At 33.7% G+C, this 18944-nt stretch overlaps 1 pseudogene; it reads left to right on the forward strand.

Moving 5' to 3' along the window:
- Positions 1-2779: 2779 nt before the first annotated feature.
- Positions 2780-18944, forward strand: part of LOC149160958 (P-loop NTPase domain-containing protein LPA1 homolog 2-like) — a 43249-nt pseudogene continuing 27084 nt past the window's right edge.

The following is an 18944-nucleotide window of genomic DNA, read 5'->3' on the forward strand; positions in this document are numbered from 1 at the left end:
TCCACATCATATTGAACCATGCCTTTGCCTGTGTTAGTCCAACTGAAACAATTGCAGCCAAACTTCATTCAACAAATGTACAAAATGATACATCAAAAAGGTATGCATATGAAACACAACACTCTAATCTATTTCTACTTATTCAGTCTTTAGGAGAAACATACTATTCTACAAATGTTTATAGCAATTTCTAACTAAGCAATTTTAATAGGCAAAAACAGATACTGCTAATTAAAGTATCAATTGAAGATCTCAATAGTCGTAAAATTGGGCAGCTATTTGTTGGAGACATAATGGTTGTCTATACTGCATTCCTTGATAAAGCAAACAAATCACGTCAAGTATTGCGAGCTGATTTGACAGATGCTCAAGGAATGATGACTATAACGTTGAGTGTACCTGCACATTTGGTGGAGCGACATGAACACAAAATTTTGCAAGGCAATAGCATCTCAATTACAAATTTCAGGATATTGCCTAAAACTGTATATGATCGCGGTGACTGTGACAAAATAATATTGCTTAATGAATCAAGTATCATAGAAACTGTACCTGAAGTTTGCAAAGAATATTGCTTCATTCCCAATACAACCATTAGGCAATTTGCAAACAAAAAAGAATTGTACCCAATTGGCACAATCGCTGTCGCCGTTACACTTTCCAAACGAGTTGGATTGCATTACATACTTCATATCAAAGATGGAGATTCTGAAAACGACAATGCAACTGTAGGTATTCAGATGTTACTTATTCCTAATTTTCAGTAGATAACATGCATCACTTCAATACATAGTTGTTGTAATTTGTCTATAGTTTTTGTAATTTGTCTAGTGCAATTGCAATTTTTCAATGCATACGAACAATGTATTTGCATATTACTTTTTGTATTTTTTAATACATAACAATTTCTGTTTTGCAGTTGCAACTCTTTGACACATATGAACAATTTTTCCTTTCAATGGAAAAATAATTGCAAAAAGGACACTTTCCGCTCATCCTTTTCAAAAATTTAACAAAAAAGGTAAACACAAAAGAAACAATATTCAGAGCATCGAAGTCAATGTTCATGACTGAACTTAACACAGATGCACTCAACAATCTCAGAAAACTAACTACATCTACCTATGTTGTAAGTATAGCAATAATAATGTTTTTGCTGCCTTTGCATTTGCCATGTAACAATGTAAATTAACGCTTGAATGTTTTATAAACAGGTCGAAGGTATTCTGATCGCAACAAATCCATATTCAACTCCTTTCGAACCTGTTTGTGCAATTTGTAACTCCCCAGTGAATTCATCCATAGCAACAGCCAATGCAACAATTTTCTGTTCACAATGCAATGATAATTGCCCTTTCCTCTACAAGCATTGTATAAATGTTGTAATAGAATCCATTACAAATAACTTTGTCCAGTGCATTATCAGGGAGCCCTTATTACATGACTTGCTTCTTGATTTAAAATCAATGTCATATGAAACATATTTGCAACAGAAAGCTACCACTGTTTACATCTTACGTGACTTCAAAATTCAGAGCAAGTTCACACTCAATGAAGATAGTGAGCTATTACATGTCAACTAACAAATGGAAGGTACATGAACATATGCCTTAACATGTTTTCTCTCAAATATGTCCTCTCTTCAAGTTACAATGTTATCATTTTGTTCTAACTAACCATTTGTTATACAGATTACAAAATGCAGGAACATGGCAGCCTTCACATCCACAACAAATGCAAAAGTAATATGAATATGTTTCTTCATATTATGCTGTTACTATAATACAAGTATTTGACTTGCAATTTTGACTCATTTACAAAGAATATGTAACGCAACGGTTGATGAAAAAAGGCTAGAAAGTCTTTATGCATCTGTGTTTGTACTGTTTCTGTTTCTGTTCTCTATCTCGAATGGAACGCATTCTGCATCATGCTTTATATCATTGAATACAGCAAATGCAACATCAGATCAGCAATAATTTTGTATCTACAGCTGCTGAATGCAAACACCAAAGATTCCATAGATTGATTAAACATGGCACTTATTATCTACTCAAGTTAAATGACAAATTGTATATTGAATCGGCTAGTCATTTCTATTTCTTCCTATGTTATAGCTGAATGCTATGTTAGTTTTTGTTTCTTGCATACTGTAGGTAACGATTCAGGAAACAAGGCTAGAAAGTCTTTATACATGTCTGTTCGAATGCATTCTGCAACATGCTTGAAGCTAGACTTTATAAATAGCACCAAACTATATGGACTTTAAAATGAATATATGTTGTTTGAAAATGGAATTATGGCATAATGCATTTGGTATTATTAGTCCTTCCCTGGGACTATATGCAATTGATCAATTGCTGACCGTTGGTTGACCGACATGATTTTTCATTATAATAGCATTATAACCTAAGTCGAACGAAAGTTTTGGGCTCGAAAGTTTTGTTTTATTTTACCTATGTTTCTGTTACCTGTACAAGGAATGAAAATCTCATCTAAACATAAGTTTCATAGAGGAAAACAATGCTGGCAATGTTGCTGCAGCACTGATGACTTGGCTGGCTCCAAAGAGCAAGGTCTGTTCACTATCTTTTGTATGAGTGGCAGCCCCAATATTTTCAGTTTTCTATCCTGGTTTTTGAGGGGAAGCATGCAATTGGATGTTCAGAATCCTCTTAAGATCATGGGTGCTGCAGTTTTAAATTCCTTGGTCAATGACTTAAGACTTTGAACTTAACAAGTTCTCAGAGATGGACAATGGAATGAAGAAGATGCAGCAATGCTTGTTCTTGGTGACATAATCAGCATCAAACTTAGAGATATTGTTCCTGCGGATGCACGTTTTCTTGAAGGAGATCCTTTAAAGATTGATCAGGTCTTAATCCAATCCTTTTCTTTACTTCTTATTTCTGATTACAAGTGCTCGAATTTTCGGTATGCTTTTATATCGTTTCTGGGATTAACTTCAACATTTGGTACTTTTCCTGAGCCACGCTTTATGACAATATTTTTGAATGTGTGTAGTCTGCCCTCAGTGGTCAGTCATTACCAGTAACAAAGGGTCCTGGCAATGGGATTTATTCTGGCTCTACTTGCAAACAGCGTGAACTTGAATGTGTTGTCATTGCTACTGGGATCCATACCTTTTTTGGTAAACCAGCACATATTGTCAACAGTACAAACCAAGTTGGCCACTTCCAAAAGGTTGGTATTTATTCTGGACTTCTGATTCTTCTTTTTGTCCTTTCTCTTATTTCATAAATACATAATTTTTGGTGATACTGCAGTTGTACCAAATTGGCTAGTTAGGGTTCGTGGTAATATTGGATGATCCAGTACTGTTAGCTTCCTTCAAACAAGTATCAATTACTAATTGTTGTCATGAATAGGTTTTCACGAAAGGATATGACAAGGATGTTGTTGTCTTGATGGCTGCAAGAGCATCCAGAACAGAGAATCAAGATGCCATTGATGCAGCAATTGTTGGGATGCTTACAGATCCTAAGGAGGCAAGTATTTTTTTTATGTCATCATATTAAATTTTAGTCGATAAGCAGGCCTATGCTTATTTTACTGATTTGTATCTTTTGTTGTGGCTTTTAACATCCATGCATCTAAAAGGCACAGGCAACCATTCCAGAGCTCCATTTTCTTCCTTTTAATCCAACTGACAAGAGGACAGCTCTCACTTATATTGACAATGAAGGGAAAATGCATCGAGTTAGTAAACATGCTCCAGAGCAGGTATTGTTCTTTGGAAGTTTGACCTTCTTCATTAGACCTCTTACATATATGGATCATTTTCTGGATCTTTAAATGAATCAAAAGAATAAACAGCAACAGGTCAACAACATCTCAACTACAACGTATTGATATTTTCCAATATACGGATATTTTCCAATTTTAAAATGATAGAATTGATATTTTATGGCCTAATATAGATGTCCTTTACCAGATATCCTTTATCAAATATAGAAGCCTTCATTTAACATTATCTTTCAATGATTGTTACCCAGAAATGCTTAAATTCTCTCAGTTATTATTATACACAAATACTTACGAAACTTCAGCCATTATTATACATAAATACTTACCAAACAGGGGAGGTTATGAATAATGATATAGTAGACAACCATATCCTTCAATGCGATGTCAATACAGTCTGATGCATTAATAACTCCAAAATGATGCAATGGGATTAACAGCTTCCTTCTAAAAGAAAGGTTTCCACGAAATCTCAATTATTTTTATCTTTCACACAGAAGTAATGAATAATATAAATTTTCACAGGAATGCTGAATAATATTCTTCTTTTTATAAGAAAAATCAATGAATTAGGGAGATAGATTTAACCCCAAGGTCGGTGTTTGGCTCTGCAGTTGTGGGTGTCTCCCACTAGAAATTTGTACATAACATTATGCATAAAACTACTAAGATTCATAGTACGTAGCTCTCTATTTCAGGAGAAGGTGCAATCTTTGCATCACTCAACCATTAGATATCAGTTCCAGTCTTATTTGTATTTTTGGGCTAAACAACACAAATTCTCAACTGGGACGGATGGAAATCTATTGGAATGCATACTTGCTCACCAGGATATCCAAGTCCTATGCAATAAAAACGGGCACTAATGCTTTGTGAATGACCTGGTAGAGTTTATAAGAATAATTTCATTTATGAAAGATGAAGACCTGTAATTTCTAACCCTATGATGGCCAAAGGTGTCAGTGGAGCAGAGTCATTTTGGATACTAGGTTATCCCCACCCTGAACTCCTAATCTTGTATTCTATGGGGATTTATACCTCTGGAGGTACAGAACCCTTTCCTCTATGCTCTCCTTGGCACATCCTAATGAAGCGGTTCCATATCCCCACTCGTGGAAGCTGCATTGTGTGTTACAGATCGCCTCATCGATCTCTCTTTCGACATTCCCTAACTGTTGGTTGGTATTTCTTTCCACACCAGCAAGTTTTTTTTGTCTTTTCCACCAAATTCATTAAACAGACCTTGTCTTCCGCATTTAGGGTCCTATCAAGAAACTACCTTTGGAGTTCTTCGGCAAGGGGACTTAAAGGTTTTTATGAAACCCGTGCCTAGAATTTCTAGTTGGCTGTTTGCATTTTCTTGCACCATTTTGCCCCTTTGTTCTATACTAAGACAATGGCAATGACATGGTGGTCGAAACCGACATTTACGGAAATTTCCATAAAACCCATGCAGGTAAGAGAAACCCTCAGTATTTAACCAGAATGCCATTAACTTATAATGCTCAAATAACCATGGACTCTTGAGGGAAACGAACAGACAATACTGTGACAAACATCAATGCCACTGGAAAACGCCAAACGACAGAGGAACAAACATCTAAACAATACAGTAGCCGAACTTAACAAAGCGACACCAGACAGTCGAGGCATACAAGCCGGACCTGGAACAACAGAACCGCAACCAAACGTTTGCTATACAGTTAACCGAGCAGGCAGGAACCGCATTCTGTTTTCACCGCAGACAATACAACAAATACAAAGGAAAAATCGCAGAGACTGCAGAGCTAAACAACCAACTAACAATAATAACCCAAAGGGCGCGAACAGGGTAAAACCCAAGCCGAGTAACTTTCCAGGATCTCGAGGAGGGACAGTTGTCCGCCAATAAGACCACCACAGTACATGCCGTCCTCAGCACTCTGGAATATTTTGAGCCAATGTTCGTATTAGATCTCGTTGAAAAGCATTAGCTAGTTAGCGTGAATCTGTAACCAGTAATAGGATTGCATGTGATAAAGTACCTTTGAACAGCTTGATCTTATTTTGAAATTTTGTTATCTAATTAGCAGCGCTGCTGCAGTGACTTCTGAAATGATGCACACAACAGCTGCCAATATTAGAATATTACCAAGAGAAGACCTTCCTCGGTGTGCTTTCGAAACTGATCAGTTGGTTCAGGTATATACAATACTCAGTTTCTAATAAATTGCTTTTGCAAATTAAAAGAGATCTCGTCAAGATTGGAAAGCTGCAACAACCCATGTTAGAGATCTGTTTTACTCTTATACAGCTTTAGTCAATCAAATACTCTTTTTAATGTTAAACAAGCTTTTGACACATTGTACATGATATAAGTATTGCACAAGAAGCTTTAGTTCACATAACTCCTTAAGATGTTTTGTCTCAAATATGTCCTCTCTTCAATTTACAATGTTATCATTTTATTCTAACTAACTATTTGTTATACAAATTACAAAATGCAGGAACATGCTGGCCTTCACGTCTAGAACAAATGCAAAAGTAATATGAATATGTTTCTTCATATTATGCTCTTACTGCAATACAAGTATTATGACTTTGTAGCCTCACGGTTTTGATCTCTCCTTCTGCATTGTCATGTTCAACTAGTTAGTGTGAATCTGAAGTTTGATGGCAGATATAGTTCTGTAACCAGTAATAGGATTGCATATGATAAAGTACCTTTCAGCAGCTTGATCTTATTTTGAAATTCTGTTGTCTAATTGGCAGGGCTGCTACAGTGACTTCTGATATGAGGCACACAACAGCTGCCAATATTAGAATATTACAAAGAGAAGACCTTCCTCGGTGTGCTTTCGAAACTGATCAGTTGGTTCAGGTATATACAATACTCACTTCCTAATAAATTGTTTTTGCAAATCAAAAGAGATCTCGTCAACATTGCAAAGCAATGCGAAACCCGCAATAAGACCCCAAAACCTTTCCACCCCAAAACTTTGGTTCGACTTAGGTTATAATCACTTGGTTCAATGTATCATGTTTCAATTTCAGAATTTTAGCAAATGACAGAAGATCCTTTATTGATCAATCCCATTCATCATCAAGCTATCCGACTATGCAGTCTTCACCAGCCCCATGGTCATCAAAGGTCAGCTTTGTTTAAACATTTTTATTTATTTCAAGTGCACCCATTTTGTATGCAGTTCTTGATTTCCCTCCGACATTTTCCAACATTTGCCAACAATTCCTCTACTGTCCCTCTGTTACTACTTTTTCATTTTGATTTCTTAGAATAAAAGCAGATTCCTTGGTGCAATTAAATTTGTATTTAAGATAATTAAGCATAAATCTGTCTGCAAACACCAACCCCTGTAGTACTAACTATATGCTTTGTTTCAAAATTCAGTCAAATCGCGATATAAACAGTATTGGCAATTTCTCTGAGTTTGAGGAGCCAATTCTTCGTCAAGGGAGTTCTGCCAGATTTGGAAGGTACACAAGATTTGCAAAACTTTGTCAATTGCTGCTATCATGGGGGGTTTTGCTGATCACCATTTCTGTACTAATGTCCCTGGCATTGTATATCACCTTTGGCAGTGTCACAGCAGCTCGTGAGCTTATCACAAAAACTACAGTTGAAGTTGTAATATCTGAACGCACAGTTGCAGCCATTCTAGGAAAGTCTGGAAATGATGTTGTTAAAATTCAGCAGCTAAGCTCGTATAAAGAAGCACAAATTTCTGCAAATTCCATGGGATCCCCTTCAACTGAAATTTTTGAAACATGGAGACTTGGAATGAAGTGTTGTCATTGCTGACAAAATGACATTGTACTGACAGAATGACAAAATGTTACAGCACAAAATTTGACATTGTACTGACACAATACTTCTTTATCCAGCCTATAAAGTGCCATTTCTTTGACTTGACATAAATGTATTTTGATAAACATGAACTGCATTATATTTTGAATTTGGATTCTACTGCCACTGCTTACGCTCCAAAACCAATGTTCTCTGTGTAAAAAATATATATTTTTATATATATTCAATATATCATTACACAATGTATTAGCTTATCATTTTAAATTATAAATTATATTTTTTAATTCGAATACTATGATATTGCAGAAAGCAAGAGTATAGAACACCAAAAGATAATGGATTTTTTCTTGGAGATCATGATCAATTTACATTTCAACTCGTAAAGTTTAAATGTTTTTTTAATTTTAATTTGTTTATTTTAATTTTTAATTTATAAAATAAACTTATCAAAATTATTTTATTATTGTACTTAGATGCTATATTTACTAACCCAAAACTATAAAAAAGGCCAAAAGTCATGTCCTTTTGCATCACAACAAATTATTAATTAAATGCAACAAATTACTAATTAGAAATTAGATGCATTTCAACTCGTAAAGTTTAAATGTTTGTTTAATTTTAATTTGTTTATTTTAATTTTTAATTTATAAAATAAACTTATCAAAATTATTTTATTATTGTACTTAGATGCTATATTTACTAACCCAAAACTATAAAAAAGGCCAAAAGTCATGTCCTTTTGCATCACAACAAATTATTAATTAAATGCAACAAATTACTAATTAGAAATTAGATGCAGGGTTTATTTTCTTTGCTAATTAGTAATTGGACAAATTTAAAGTTCACACTAAAGTTATGATAAACAATATTTTTAAATAAATATATCTTTTGTTCTTTTGACCATGGAATAATTCCTCAATCATTGAGATTAACCTGAATGGTATCATTTATGTCCAAACATGTTACTAGATATGTAATCTTTCAATCATGGGTTCAAGACTCCATAACTATAATTTTTAAATGCTTAAGTTCTTCTTTGACCTTCGAGAATAATCTATGTAAATATTGAACACTCTCCACCACGAATTTAATTAACAAATTTATATTCATAATAATGTTTATTTGGTCATTATCATTTTATGAATATTTCCATAACATTCAAATGTAAAAAAATAACAAAATTCTATGTTTTGTGCACCATGGTTATTAAAATACATAACTTACTTTAACACCTCCCTATTATTTTAATATGTTTTGTGCACCATGGTTATTACAATACATAACTCACTTTAACACTTTCCAATTCTTCATACATTATAATTCATTATTATGCATTTCAACATATTTTATACCCCATGCTTATTAAAATACATAACTTACTTTAACACTCTCTAATTCTTCATACATTATAATGCATTATTATTACCTTTTATAGTTTTTTTCCCTCAAGTTTTCTATGATTCACTGTTCAATTTTATTATATTTTAATTATTAATCTAAGCATTTTTTAAATCATGAGACATTGGAAAATTATATCTAAAACTAATCTTATTTTAAGAAATACAAACTCAACATTATAAGAAGATATATGACAAGTGTCTTTTGAAAATTATTTTTAATCGTAATAACAAAATATAGGACCAATGTCTTTTAAAAATTACTTTATAATTGAAAATAATAAGACAAGTGATAAGGTAATTTTACTTTATACTTTTAAAACATATTTTAAATATATATGTTAATGTATTAAGATACAAATTAAATTATTATTTTAAATAGATGGATAGATTTGTAATATGAAACAAAAAATTTGAGATATAGTAAAATTGTAACAAGCATTTATCAATTCAATGACATTTATGACAATTCTTACTTAACAAAGGCAAAGTTCATTATATTTCACTCTTCGCATAAAGTCAAAAAGTTCATACAACAATTGGCCATCCAATTCATTAAATCTTAATACAAGTAAGCATGCCTACAACACACTACTAATGGAAACCAGCTCTCATGATAACGCAAATTAAATCTCATAATAATAACTGACCAAACTGTTCTGTTAACCGGCAGGGACTAGCGCCACAACAGTGGCTCCTTGTTATTATGAGAGTTGACTTGTTTTAAATAATACACTACATATTTTATTTATAAAATATCTATTAAAACATGATTTCACAAAAAGTATATTTGCAAAAACAATTACTATTAATAAATCAAACCTATCTTTTACATCCAAATTGACCTACTTTACATGAATGAAGGCCCTTGATCATAAACATTTATGGCCATTGGATACATTGAAATCAAATATTGCATTTAAATCTCAAGTACCTTTACACCCGATTTTGAAATCTAATCCCCTATTATCTCTTCCTAGTATTATATACTCTTGTGATGGGATTTATTGGATTATGTTAAAAGTTTTGGTTGCAAGATTTTTTTACTTTTGTTTTCCTTTAAAGTTTGAAAAACAATATTTACCCCAATGACATATGTTCCAATTTTTTTTAAGGGTTTTTTCATTTAGAGGTTAATTGGGGAGAAAAATTTTAAGAATGTTTAGTCCAAAATATAAAATCAAGAAACTAATATAATTATTTTACATAAAATATGAGGCACATTTCCATCCAAATGGATTTACTTCAAGTAAAACAAGGCAAGAAAATAATGCATTTTATTTCTAAGTTATTATGTGATTTATAAAGGACTAATTCTGATTTTATGTGATGCAAGGAAAATAATTAGAGATGGTTTAAAATATTATGGGCATAAATATTTGGTTGAATAAATTATAACAAATAAATAATGTATTTTACTAAATGATCATGGATTTAACAAGAGGCCAATTAATGTAAATTACCATTAATCTTAAGGTTGTTATTAAGGGAAAAGTTACAAAAACGTAATGGTAAACCAACTTGGAATGAAATAAAATGGTTGGGAGCTATCAAAGTGGGGATTTTGACTTGAAACTTTATTTTGAATGGGGATAGTGCACATGTTGTGTTTTCCTACTCCATGATGACAATGTGATTTTGTTATATGAAATTATGATTAATGGTGCTTCTTTTCAATGTGTTGTGTTTTGTTAATTTTATATTTATATACACTAGTATAAATGAATGATTAAAAATTTGACATGATCGAATTGATAATTCATTTCATACGTCATATTACTTGATTTACTACTTCTCAAATATACACCATTTGGAAGATTTAAATCAGAATTTCAATTGAATTGTTGCAAACTGGAATCATACAAATACATGATGTCATATGATTTCATTGCATGTTTCATTTAGATACAAATATATACCAGTAATGTTTTATTTTTTCTTTCTTGTTTATCTTTCTTTGTTTGTTCTGTAACTTTATCTTATGTTAATTGTGTTATATATTTTCGTTGTAAGTTATTTCGAAGCACTTATTGATCTCAATTGCATATTTGAAATTTACATTTTAAGTCATTGATTATTCATTGATATATGAGTTTCACTTATTCTAAGCTTTATCATTTATTATTTTTCAAAACTATATATCTATAATCTGGCTAATTTTTAAAAGTTACCATAGAAAAACATTCACATAATTCTAAGGAATACCCTTTATGGTTGAGGAAGGAAAGTCCTTTAACCTAAAATGGGAGGATTAATGGTCTTCATCGAATGCCTTTAGAATTGTTTGTGTTACCAAAGCAATCTAAGGGACAATGTTGAGTCAGGATACTAAATTGTTGCCAAGAAAGAAAGCTCCTCCACTAGTGTGTTTCTTGTCATCAACACTACTAGAGCAACATGCATCTATATAAGCTTTGAGATTGAAGTTTGTGCCTCTTGAATACCATAATCTAGTCTATGGTCCATTGCAAATACCTAAATATCCTCTTCACTGCATTCACATGAGTTTCCTTTGGATTTGACTAAAATCTAGCCACTAATCCTACTTCTTACATAATGTTTGGCCATGAGGTTGTTAGATAAAGTAAACTACCAATCATAGATATATACATTATTTTTTATACCTCTAGAGATTTATTATCCTTGATTAGTTTACAGCCTGTTACCATGGGTGTGCTCATAGGTGCTTAGTTCTCCATGCCAAATTTCCTCGATATTTAGTTTGAGAAGTAAAAATACCTATTTCTTTAAAATATTTAGTTTGAGAAACAAAAAGACCTTTTTCTTATTAATGAACCTGAAATCCATGCAAAAATGAAAATTCTCCCATCATAGACATTTAAAATTTCTTTTGCATATCAACTGCAAATCTTGACTCATTAAATCAACGTCACTACGAAAAATTATATTTACATGAACAATAATAATCAACAAATTATCATTCTCAGATTTGATATAAATATTACTATTGGATGTTCCCTTTTTAAGTCCTTTCTTTTGTAGATACTTGTCAAGTATGTAATTCCATGCTCTAGAATCTTGTTTCATTCCATAGAGGGCCTTCTTCAATTTGTAAACATGATTTTCATTATCAAACAATTATAAACCTTCAGGTTCTTCTACATATACTTCTTCTAACTCTCCATTCAAAAAGCATGATTTGACATCCCTTTGATAAATTCTTTCCATAACATTCAAAATCCAAGTACATTCTAATTTCTTCAAGTCTTGAAACTAGAGCAAAGGTTTATTCAAAGTCTACACATTCTATTTGTGCATACCTTTTGCACACTAATATAGCTTTATTCTTGACTACTTAACAATCCTCATTCAATTTATTTTTGAAAACCCACTTGGTTCCAATTACATTCTTATATTTTGGTCTTGGAACTAACTCCCATGTCTGGTTTTCCTCAATATAATCTAGTTCTTTATCCATGGTATTCACTCAATGTTGATCTTGACTGCCTTGAGAAAAATCCTTGGGTTCTATTATGGACAAGAGTACAAATTTTGCATGACTGTATGTGCCTATGAATTGGCTTCTTTCTTGAACCCATGTTTTGTTATTACCAAGAACTTGACTCTGAGGATGATTTTTCTGAACATATACCAATGGAAGCTTTGGAAGTGGTAAATTAACTCTCTATTCTTCTTCCTCTTATTCAATCAATAGTTAATTTTACATTGGACTAAAATGGTGTTGGTGGAAGCTTACAATCACTCATATGGAACCAAAAAGTAAATTTGTCACATACTTAGGCTATGAAAGAAATATACCACTAGACATATGTCAAATTTGATGAACTAGAAAAACTTAATGCCGAAGGATTTCAAGAAATAAAATCCTCCTACCTTTGATAGAGAAATTAAGAAGGTTGAAGAAGTGGAATCATGACTATTAGACTTGAAGAAATATTTCAATGTCCTTGACTACTCTAAAAATATGAAGTCTAGAGTATCCATTTTCATCCTGAATGAAAAAGCTAATATATGGTGGGGGGATCTTAGAAATGTCAAGGGTATTAGAGAGAAAGAACAATCATGTGGAAAGTTTTAATAAATATTTCTAAGAGAAGCACCTATTTGAGAGGGACTATGATAACAAATTTAAAGACTGCCATGAGCGTAAGCTAGGGTAACTTACCATGGATGACTACACCAACAAATTTATATAACTATTGAGGCACGTGTCCTACATCAGAGATGAGAAGGTGAAGATTCAAAGGTACCTCGCTGAGTTACCACAAGCTTGTCGAGACCGAGTTGAATTTGATGAGCCAAGAACCTTAGAGGACATAGTCTAAAAGGCCAAGTATTACTAAGATTAGTCCAAGCATAAGGCTAAGTTCAAAATAGATTGGAAGAAGATGGATAAGGCTATCTTCAAGGGAAAATGGTTAAAATTCTTAGGATATAAGTAAGAAGGGAGAAATGTGAAGCTCACAATTCTTGCCAAGGGTCAGTCTCGATAGAATTTCACTACTACCAATAGAGATAGGCCCACTAAACCAATGAGAGAATATGTTAAGGGGCTCAAGAGAGGATCATTGCAGTGTTGAGAATATGGAGAGAACCACTTGGGTAGGGATTTCCCTCACCAACAACAAAATAGTAAAAGGTTGTAAAATGTGCAATAGGATGCAATGATGAATGATGTGGCTTAGAGTGTGCCTCGAATTTATGCTACATTAGACAACAAGAAAATAGACCATCAAGATTCAATAATAATAATAAAAAGGTATGGTCATTAACCATCATGTTTCAATTTTAATTCACCCAAGTTCTAATTTCAGATAGATCAACCCAAAGCTTGCAGAGAAATGTGTTATGCAAAGTAAAATGCATAAGAAATTGTGGTTGGTCCAACTATCCAAAAGGTGGGTGACGGAATTAATGAAATCATGCCCCATGGACATAAGTTTCATGTCCACTACATATTCCCTTAATATCTTTTCGTTGGGCTCATACAATGTTCTAATCAAAATGGATTAGCTGGCGGCCCATAGAACCAAAGTGGATTGTTATATCAAGTCACTAGAGTGCCTCAACGATGAAGGTGGGGAAATTATGCTTCAAAGAATAAGGAAGGTTGTCATTATTTAAAAAAATATAAGTGTTTCAATTGAAAGGATGGATCAGAAAAGGGTGCACCTAGTATGTGGTCCAAGCGACCAATGAGTCAGAAACCAGTGAGGATAGAATGGAAGCTCATATAGTGTTAATGTAGTTTAGCAATGTGTGTTCGAAGGAAATACTAGGATTTCCACCCAAGAGAGAAATAAAATTTTCCATCAAATTGCTTCCTACATTAGTACTAGTCTCTAAAGCCCCATATCATATGAGTACGCTAGAGATAATTGAGTTAACATTACAATTTAAATAAATCTTATACAAGGGGTATATTAGACCCAACATATCACCATGGAAAACCCCAATGCTATTTGTAAAAAAGAAGGATGGAATGTTGTAGTTGTGTATTGATTATCGATAGTTGAACAAATCTACAATGAAGAACAAGTACTTACCTGCTATAATTGGTGACTTGTTTGATCGGCTAAGAGTGTTTGCAATGTTCTCAAAAATAGAGTTAAGATATGGTTATCATCGGGTTTGAATTAAGTATGAATACATCCACAAGATATCCTTTAGTACTGGATACGGACACTATGAGTTTTTGGTGGTGCCATTTGAGCTTACAAACACCCCCACCAGATTTATGTGCCTAATGAATAATTTCCTCGGCCCATATTTGACAAGTTTGTATTGGTTTTTGTGTATAATATCTTGGTCTACTTAGAAACCATAGAAGAACATAAAGAGCATTTGAAAGCAATATTGCAATTGTTAAGAAAGCGTAATCTCTATGCCAAGCTTAGAAAATGTGATTTCTTCAAATCACGAGTTCAATACTTAGGACATGTCATTTCCAAGGAGGGACTAGCTATGGATCCTGAGAATATTAAGGCCATCATGGAGTGGCCCACTCCCTGCAATGTCATAGAAGTTAGATATTTCATGAGATTGTCCATATATTACCAATGCATCATTTGAGGTTTCTCAAATATTAGGAATCTAATCATAGCTTTACAAAACAAAGGGATAAAATTCCAATGGACATATGAGTGCACAACTAGATTTGAGACCCTCAAACACTTTCTCAGACATGCACCTATCTTAAGAATAGTTAAGCTGGAGGATGATTTCTTAATTTGCACAGATGTATGCAACGAAGGACTGGGTGAGGTATTGATGCAAGAGGGACATGTAATTTTTTATGAATCAATGAAACTAAATGAACATGAGAAGAACTATGCCACTCTTTACTTGGACTTAGCAGTTATTGTGCACACATTGAAAATGTGGAAGAACTACTTACTTGGGAGGAAGTTTGTGTTAATGTCATACCATGGAGGGTTGAGATGCTTTTTTCACTATCCCAATTTAAATTCAAGACAAGCCAGATGATTGGATTTGGTTAGAGGATTTGATGAGAATTACTAGCATGTGTAGTAATTCTTGTAGCAAGATCCAAGAGGATCATTGAGAGATAATTACACACCCACTAATGGTGGTATGTTGCAGTTCAAGGATAGATGGTATGTGCCTTATATAGGTGACTTAAAGAAGATCATAATGGATGAGTTTAATAGAATACCTTATTCAAGTCATCTTGGTTGTCAGAAAATGATAACAACTATGAAGAAAATATATTATTGGTCAGACATGAAGAAGGAAGTTTTCTATTACATTTTCAGGTGCCTGTAATGTCAACGAGTTAAAGTGGAATGCATGAAACAAATAGGATTACTACAACCAATCCCAATTCCTGAGTGGAAGTGGGAAGTCATATTTGTGGAATTCATCATGGGATTTCCAAGAAATTCCAAGCAACATGATGCCATTATGGTGGTAGTGGACAAGTTGAGTAAGGTTTCTCACTTTATGGTTGTAAAGTGCACCCTCAAAGCCATTGACATAGCTCATATCTTCATGAAGGAGGTATTTATTTTGCATATCATACCTAATAAAATCATCTCAAATCAAGATGTCAATTTCACTTCCAATTTGGGAAGGCATTATTTACTGTTTTTGGAACCCAACTAGCTTTTAGTGCAACATATCATCCTCAAATTGATGGACAAACTAAAAGAGTGAATATAATTTTAGAGGAAATGTTGAGTATGTATGTCATGCATCAACCAAAGAGGTGGGAAGGGTTCATGTTGTAAGTTTAATTTGCATTCAACAATGGGCATCAAGAGTCACTAAAGATGATCCCTTTTGAGGCTTTGTATGGACGAAAATGTGACACTCCCATTAGATAGGATGTAGTGAATAGGGTCATTCTTGGACCTAATATGTTGAAGTAAATGGAGAAAGAAGTGCTCAATATCAAGTATAAATTGAAGGTAGCCCACGATAGGAAAAAAAGTTATGCAGATCAACAATGAAAGAACAAGGACTTATGATTGGGAGAGCATGTATATATCTACATCAGACCAAGGAATATTTCACTAAGAGTGGGGTATTTTGCTAAGTTGGCACCAAATTTTTGTGTACCATTTCAAATTTTGGAAAAAGTGGGGTCAGTGGCCTATCAATTAGCCTTACCACCCATAGTGAAAGCATAAGATTTTTTTCACATTTCTTTTCTTAACAAGTATGTACATGATACTAATCATATCTCGGATTGGTCTATGATACAGGTGGAATCCAAGAGAAAACTCCAACCAGAACCACTGTGCATCCTAGATCGGAGGAAGGTCACACTCCAGAATAGAGTAGTAGAGCAAGTCAAGGTGCAATGGAAGGACTTTGGACCAAATGAAGAAACCTGGGAAATGGCAGATCAAATGAGGGTACTCTAACTATTTCTGTTTACTTTATAAATGAATGTTAGAGTTGTAAATATAAAGGTTAGTGTTCATAATATTGGTTTAATATTTATAGAACACTAAGGACAGTGTTCCCTTAAGGGGGTGGGTCTGTGATAGCCCTTTTTATGGCACCCCATAGATGTAAATATCACTGTGAATTTTTTAGACATATGTAAATTTGGGTGAAAACAAATTTGGTGGTTGGCTGAATAGGGACACACACAGATCAATGTTCTAAGGGAGGTTTCCTATGGTGTGTTGTGAGTAGGCAAAGAATAACCACATTTAACTTTCCTTAATTTCACTCTAACCATAGACTAACCCGTGGTGATAAGATTTGAATTTTAGGATTGGGAAGCAAGGGTGGAGGACAAGACCCATCCCCATCCCCTCCTCAAGAGTCGATACAAGAATGGTGGCATTAGGAAGGAAAGAGAATGGGAACTGAAGAGAACACATAGACAAAACATAGCACGTAGTAGACCAAAATACAACATACAAGGAAAACATGTCGAGGGAAATTTTTTATGGGAAGAAGAGTGGTTATAGAGGAGAAACCTGTAAATAAAATAAAATTTGTAGAGACAAAGAGCGGAGATAGATTGGAAAAATAGTGGAAAGATGAAACTAGACTAGACGGTCCCTAATCTTGTACTCAAACATTTGGGGTGTCATCCCCTATATTGTTGTGTATAGGCCACTAGACTATGATTCTAATCCTAAATGGCCAGTGGGAGGCTCAATGGATGATTGAACCACTTAGTGCTTGATGAGTAGCTATTAAACCACATGGGTTCTTGTTGTATGGTTGATAAACCACTTGACATGGTAAATTGAACCACTGTAGTGATTACTAGAAGAGCTATTAAACCACTTATATAGTGGAATACAAACCCTTATAATGCTTTCCATGAAAACATAGTTTTGAAACCACCTAAATAGTGGATTCACTCTCCTGGAACTGAGAAATACCCCATCTAAGCCTTGGGTTAAGCCCTTTGATTAAACTTAGTAAGTGATTCTTTATGGTGCATACTACTAGAGAATAGTTGTTAAACCTCCTAGACAGTGGACTCCATCTCCTAAGTGTTTGACCAAGACTTGGTGAGAACATTCCTTGAGAAAGCATCCCCTTAGACTCTGGATCCAACTCGGGGGGTGGTCAAATGCAAGAGAGATTGTAGTGTAGTTGGCCTATGGTTGGGTGTATATTTGAATTCCCTCTTTCAGTTGCCATCCATATCAATTTATTCAGATAAGTATATAGTTATGCATATTTAGATTATAGGAGATTAAAACATTGTTTTGTTAATGATTGTTAATATAAGCTTGCATATTCATGTGTGAATGCTTGAAATTTGCTATTACACTCATTCCTAGCTAGCTTGGATATTGTGGTTTTGATGACGAGGAGCACCACAGAGTTGCTACCATATTCATGATTCACAGGCTATTTGTATGTTGGGAGTTGAGTGTATACATGACTATGTTGGAAGGATCTTACTTTGTGATAGCTATTGTAAAATTTGAATCTCTACAAGTATTTTTGTTATTGGTATTTGGATTATAACTCCAATTAATTACTTATAAAATTCACCATGTCAAGAAATACATGGTAAAATTCTTAAGAAGTGGGTTGAAAATTTGTGTTATCAGTTGGAGGTCAAGGATTAACCTAAGAATGCACTCCTCGTGAAATTTGACATTCAGGCAGTATCAGGCTTGCCTTAAAAAATTCCTAAAATTCCCCTTACTTTACTTTTTCCTTAGCGCACCTCCAGAATATAATGATCCAAGGTATAGGATTGCCAGGGGGTAATTTCCCTTTGTAGAAACTCATATTGCATCCAGTCTATATATATCTTTCTAAGCACAGATCATAGATGTGCTCTAGTGATCTAGGGTTGAGTGAAACCAATACATATGTGAAGGTATGAATGTGATGTATGCCATATTACATTAAAATAAGGGGTAGATCTAGGATCCATCTATCTAGAGGTGTTCAAGGGTAACATAAGATTGAAAGGTTAAAGGGGTGTGAACCATATATAACTATGGAGTAATGAAAATATGCCATGGAGTGGACAGTTAGTGGGC

The sequence above is a fragment of the Pinus tabuliformis genome, chromosome 5_2 (assembly GCF_031772625.1).
Source record: "Pinus tabuliformis cultivar Carrire ecotype Pingquan chromosome 5_2, CPIR1, whole genome shotgun sequence".
In the NCBI taxonomy this organism is placed as follows: domain Eukaryota; kingdom Viridiplantae; phylum Streptophyta; class Pinopsida; order Pinales; family Pinaceae; genus Pinus; species Pinus tabuliformis.